The 6,456-nt window shown below is 48.1% G+C and overlaps 1 pseudogene; it reads right to left on the bottom strand.

The window, feature by feature from the left end:
• The window catches only part of LOC103274543, a 10,145-nt pseudogene extending 3,779 nt beyond the window's left edge, over positions 1 to 6,366 (bottom strand).
• Positions 6,367 to 6,456: the final 90 nt, after the last annotated feature.

Below are 6,456 nucleotides of genomic sequence, written 5' to 3'. Positions count from 1 at the left end.
AAACCCGCGGGCTCAGGCAATCCACTCACCTCAGCCTCCCAAAGGCGCAGGATTGCAGGCTGAGCCACCGAGCCTGGCGGTTGTGTGTGCTTTTAAGGTCTTACTAAAGAAATCTCAGCCATATCAATGTCCTGTAGCATTTCTCCAATGTTTTCTTCTAGTAGTTTCATAGCTTCAAGTCTTACATTTAAGTCTTTAATTCATTCTGATTTAATTTTTTGGTGCATGGTGAGTGTAGGAGCCTAGTTTTATTCTACTCGGTATGGTTATCCAGCTTTCCCAGCACCATTGCTTGAAGAGACCGTCCTTTCCCCTTCGTGTGTACTCAGTGCTTTTGTCAAAAATGAGTTGGCTATAATGCCTAGATTTATTTCTGTGCCTCAATTCTTTTCCACAGGTCTACGTGACTGATTTTTACACTAGTACCATGCTATTTTGATTACTGTAGTTTGTTGTATGATTTGAAGTTAGACAATGTGATGCTCCCAGCTTTGTTCTTTTCTGGCTCCTCCATTTTCCCCTTGTTGGAAACTTGCTTGTTATTTTTAGTCTATAACAGTAGCTCAAGACGTTTTTTGTTTTTGTTTTTGTTTTTGTTTTGAGTTGGAGTCTCACTCTGTTACTCAGACTGGAGTGCAGTGTGAAAGAAGTTTTGGCACCAGTAACGACTCCACGCCGGTCTGAACCAAGAGATTTTTTAAAGGGGCAGTTACACGAAGGGACTGTAACTGAGGAAGGACAAAAGAGAGAGAGAAAAAGAGAGACCAAGAGAGAAAGAGCATAAGAGAGTAAGAGAGTGGCGGGGACAGAGAGAGAAAGCAAGAGCGGGGGGAGAGGGCGAGAGAGTGTGAGAGAAAGCAAGAGAGGAAGAGAGAGCTATGTAGGGAGAAAGGTATATTTATGAACCTTGTAGGGGCAGGCCAGTGTCGTGCCTGAGTCTTATTGGAGGAGACTATGAGGTAGCATTTTTATAGGGAGAGGTTGTTTGAGCACAGGTTTAAGTTTCACGCCGGCAGAAAAAGCCGCTTAGGTCCTTTGTTGTCTTTGGGAGGCAGAGCCATCTTGGGGACGCCCTTCTGACTGTTGTCTGCACCTTTCACAGTGGCCACTCATGGCCACCGCAACCTCGACCTGCTGGGCTCTGACGATCCTTCCTCCTCAGCCTTCCAAGTAGCCGGAACTACAGGCACGCGCTACCACGCCCGGCTAATTTTTGATTTATTGTGGAGTTGAGGTCTCGCCAAGTTGTCCAGGCAGGTCTCAAACCCGCGGGCTCAGGCAATTCACTCACCTCGGCCTCCCAAAGCGCTGGACTGGGATTACAGGCTGAGCCACCGAACCCAGCCTTCAAGACATTTTGAGCAGCCTCGACCTGCTGGGCTCTGGAGATCCTTGCGCCTCAGCCTTCCAAGTAGCTGGAACTACAGGCGCACACTACCACGCCCGGCTGATTTTTTTGATTTATTGTAAGGATGAGGTCTTGCCAAGTTGCCCGGGTGGGTCTCGAACCCGCGGGCTCAGGCCATCCACTCACCTCAGCCACCCAAAGGCGCGGGATTACAGGCTGAGCCACCGAGCCCGGCTTGTATCCTTTTATATGGCATGAATAGTCCACTGGAAACCATCATTTCAGAGGCAGAATTTTATTATCTTTGTGGTCAGCATCAGACAACCAGAAACGCTCCTAAAGCAATGTCGGATATGGAATGTTTCAGGATCAAGCGCCTGACTCCGTCCTTAACGGCGTATGGCCTCACTACCCTGTTTAAGCAAACATGAGGAGAGCCTATCAAATATTTTAGCATATTCACATATCTCCACTCTCTTTAATTTTATCAGAGAGCCCTTTTCTAACATTTTCTCTTGCTAATTACCAAACCACTAATTTCACCATCCCCGTCAAAAGAGTCTATTTCTGATGTTCATTGTGCTGATTAGCAAAGAATCTCCTATGGATAAAAATATAGATTATGCCTTTGGGAGGCTGAGGTGAATGGATTGCCTGAGCCCGCGGGTTCAAGACCCGCCTGGGCAACTTGGCGAGCCCTCATCTCTACAATAAATCAAAAATTAGCCAGGCATGGCAGCGCGCGCCTGTAGTTCCAGCTACTTGGAAGGCTGAGGCGAAAGGATTGCCGGAGCCCAGCAGGTTGAGGCTGCGGTGGCCGGGAGCAGCCACTGCACTCCAGTCTGAGCGACAGAGTGAGACTCCAACTCAAAACAAAAAACAAAAACAAAAAAAAACCACTCACTATAATGCCATGTATATAAAATAGCATGCGATGTATAAAAATGCATGAGAATGACATGCCAAATTTAGGATACTGATTACCTCTGTTAAGGAAGAGAGGAAAATGAAATCAAAGCTGGATCTGCAAGGGACTTCAGCTATATTAGAAATGCCTTTTTTTTTTGAGTTGGAATCTCACTCTGTTGCCCAGGTTGGAGCGCAGTGGCACGCTTACAGGCACCACAGCCTCAACCTGCTGGACTCAAGCGATCCTTCCACCTCAGTCTAACAAGTACCTGGAACTACAGGCACATGCCACCATGCCTGGCTAATTTTTTTTATTTATTGTAGAGATGAGGTCTCCCCAAGTTGCCTAGGCCGATCTTGAACCTGTGGGATCAGGCAATCCTCTCACCTCAGCCTCCCAAAGTGCTGGGATTATATGCACGAGCCACCAAGCCCGGCCAGAAATGCCATATTTCTTGAATTGGTTGGGTAATACTACCTGGTTGTTGCACCTGTCGTTATTCCTCTTTGTGTTTATTAAATATTACAAAACACATTTAAAAATAAATGACATTCTGGGCGCAGTGCCTCAAGCCTATAATCCCAGCACTTTGGGAGGCCAAGGTAAGAGGATTGCCTGAACCCAGGGGTTCGAGACCAGCCTGGGCAACTTGGTGAGACCTCATCTCTACAATAAATTAAAAAATTAGCCATGTGTGGCAGTGCGCACCTGTAGTTCCAGCTACTTGGAAGATTGAGGAGGAGGGATCGCCTGAGCCCAGGAGGTCAAGGCTGCAGGGGCCCTGAGCGTGCTCCTGCACTCCAACCTGGGCAACAGAGTGAGACAATGACTCAATAAATAAATTAAATAAATAAATAAATAAATGACATTCATTAATTTCTATTTTGCAGTTTTCCTCTTTTATTCAGAGTTAATAAAAACTTTTCAGACTGTATTAGTTTCTTGTTGCAATATAACAAATCATTAAAAATTTAGTGGTGTACAAATTTATTATCTTGTAGTTCTGGTCCCTTGTTCCATCTTCAAAGCCATCAACATAGCATATTCAAATTTGTTCCTCGCACTGTCCTCTGTTTCTGTCCTCACACTGCCTCTAAATCTGACCCTCATGTATCCTTCTTATAAGGACCCTTTTGATTACACCAGGCTCGCCCAGATAATCTTAGATAATCTTCCCACCTCTCAAGATCCTTAACTTAATCACTTCTACTAAATCCCTTTTGCCATGTAAGGTAACATTCACAGGTTTGGGGGATTAGGTCACAGACATCTTTGCAGAGGCATTTTTCTGCTGCCACATAGGCCTTAAATGTTTCTTGTAGGCCCTAGTTCCGTGCCTATTGTGCGAAATGGAAAAATCCCTGCCCCGCTTAGCTCTTAGTGGTTTCCCTGCCTTGGTATTAACCCAGATAGTCACAAAGCAGCCAAAACATGAGCCCTGGGTCGGGGAACAAAATCACAGAGAATAGAAATTCCCAGATGAATCCAGAACTACTGAGAGTGGCGCTGAATTGAAACCATTCGGTCTCAAAATTCCTCAGAGCAGACGGATGGATCACCCTGAAACATAAATCTGATCATGTCACTCTTCCTAGGTAAAACCCATTCATAACTTCCCCTTGGCTTTAGTATAAGGAACGCAGTCCTTAAAGTGGTCCTGGGCAGGGCTCAGTGACTCAGTTTGTAATCCCAGTACTTTGGGAGGCCGAGGCAAGTGGATTGCCTGAGCCCAAGGGTTCAAGACCAGCCTGGGCAACTTGGCGAGACCTCATCTCTACAATAAATCAAAAACTAGCCAGACCGGACTCAGTGGCTCAGCCTGTAATCCCAGCGCTTTGGGAGGCTGAGGTGAATGGATTACCTGAGCCCACGGGTTCAAGACACACCTGGGCAACTTGGTGAGACCTCATCTCTACAATAAATCAAAAATTAGCTGGGCAGGGTAGCGCGTGCCTGTAGTTCCAGCTACTTGAAAGCCTGTGTTGGAAAGATCGCCGAAACCTAGCAGATCAAGGCTGTGGTGGCCAGGAGCGGCCACTGCACTCCAGTCTGGGTGACAGAGTGGAAAAAAAAAAAATACTAGCCAGGTGTGGTAGTGTGCATCTGTAGTTCTGGCTACTTGGAAGGCTGAGGCGGGAGGATCACCGGAGCCAAGCAGGCTGATACTGGGTAGCCATGAGTGTGTCATTGCACTCTGGCCTGTGCGACGGAATGAGACCGCAACTCAAAAAAAACAGTGGTCCTGGAAGAGGGTTTCTCAACCTCAACTTTACTGACATGGGGGCCAGGTAATTCTTTGTTGTCAGAGGCTGTCCTATGCATTGCAGGGTATTGAACACATCCCAGGAACACCTTTTTCCCCACTTCCCCCTACACACATACCTGTGAAAACCTTGCCAAGAGTCTCTGGAGGATGAAACTGCCCTCCGTTGAGAACCCCAGCCCCAGGGGGTCCTACAGGATCTGGTGCTGTTCATTTCCCCACATTCATCTGCTCCCCAGCAATCCCCACTCTGTACATTCTTCTGTAGCCAACTAACAGGCATCTCTCAGGTGGACACAGCAATCTCTCCTGCCTCGGGATTTCTGCATACAGTCCGCTTCCGGGACCATCCCTCCCTCACTTATTTTCATCTGGCAAACTCTTTGTGTTTCAGTCCAAACACCTCCTGCTCAGGCCCTCTTCCCTGCCCTGGCCCCAGAGTGTGCAGCTGTGTCCTGCAGCGGCCCGGCTCCTCGCCACATGCCCTTTCCTGCCTGCCATGAGTCATTCGCCTTCCTGCCACCTCTAGGAGGGCAGGAACAGTGACTGGTCCTCCCACAGTGCTAGTGAGTAGTAGCTACTTGGTCCATGTTATCTCATGATTGGCAGATACAGTCACCTACCCTATGTCTGTCCCACATTAGGTGTCCAAAACAGGAATCGGACTGTAAAGTCAGGTAAAACCCCAAGGAAGATCTGAGATTAACTGTCTGCTCTTTGTTGTGTCTGGACAGTGCTGGCCCCATTAAAAATTCTTTCTAGCCGGGTTCGGTGGCTCAGCCTATAATCCCACGCCTTTGGGAGGCTGAGGTGAGTGGATTGCCTGAGCCCATGGGTTCGAGACCCGCTTGGGCAGGTGAGACCTCATCTCTACAGTAAATCAAAAATCAGCCGGAAGCCTGTAATTCCAGTTACTTGGAAGGCTGAGGCGGAAGGATCGCCGGAGCCCAGCAGGTCGAGGCTGCGGTGGCCGGGAGCGGCCACTGCACTTCAGTCTGGGCAACAGAGTGAGACTCCAACTCAAAAAAAAAAAAATCCTTTCTCTGAGGGCACTGAGCCTAGGATTCCTCGGGCTACACATCAGGAATCTTTTGCCCAAGGCAGCTCCTGTTAACTCATGCCTTCCCGGAGGAGCCAGGGCAGCTCCTGTTAACTCATGTTAACTTCACCAAGGATCTGTCACCAGTCGTCAGGCCTCTTTGGGAAGGAAGTCACATGGTGGTCACCCTGCAGATAAGGACAGACCCATGGGGGAGAAGGTTATCACCTGTCAGTTCAGGTACAACAGACTATTCACAGGCCGGTGCTCCTGTGAAAAGACTTCTAGACCCAGGCGATGTTCCCTCTTGTCCACCAAGCCTGGCAAGACAAACATCTAACACACTGCAGAAACTCAGTCCTGATCTCAGCAACTGACCAATACATTACCTGATTAAAACGTGGTAGCCATAGCCATGCGTGGTGCCATGCGTCTGTAGTTCCAGTTACTTGGAAGACTGCACGGAAAGATCACCTGAGCCCAGCAAGTCGATGCCAGGGTGGCCGTGAGCAGCATGCCACTGCACTCCAGCCTGCGCGACAAGAGTGAGACGCCAATTCAAAAACAAACAAAAAACATGGTAACCAAGATTCTGAAATGGAATCCTGTGAAAAACACTGAGAGGACAAAGCCCAGCCTCCACATGGTAGCAGCCAGAATTTCCCAGGACCGTTGGCCTGTCCTTGTTTTTTCCCAGCACTGGTGGTCAGCAGTCCCTTCCTTGTTCCTCAAGTTTCCCAGAGTGAGTCCTACACTCTCACTAAGTCACCTTCCTCTGAGTTGGATTTCCCAACTTTGATCAACATGTTGACAAATATATTCCATTTATTATTTTTTATTTTTTTTGAGTTGGAGTCTCACTCTGTCGCCCAGACTGGAGTGCAGTGGCCGCTCCC

The sequence above is a fragment of the Carlito syrichta genome, unplaced genomic scaffold (assembly GCF_000164805.1).
Source record: "Carlito syrichta isolate Samal-C Ts95f unplaced genomic scaffold, Tarsius_syrichta-2.0.1 Scaffold314798, whole genome shotgun sequence".
Classification (NCBI taxonomy): domain Eukaryota; kingdom Metazoa; phylum Chordata; class Mammalia; order Primates; family Tarsiidae; genus Carlito; species Carlito syrichta.
The sequence above is the reverse complement of the archived record's forward strand: the minus strand, read 5'-3'. Positions and strand labels throughout refer to the sequence as shown.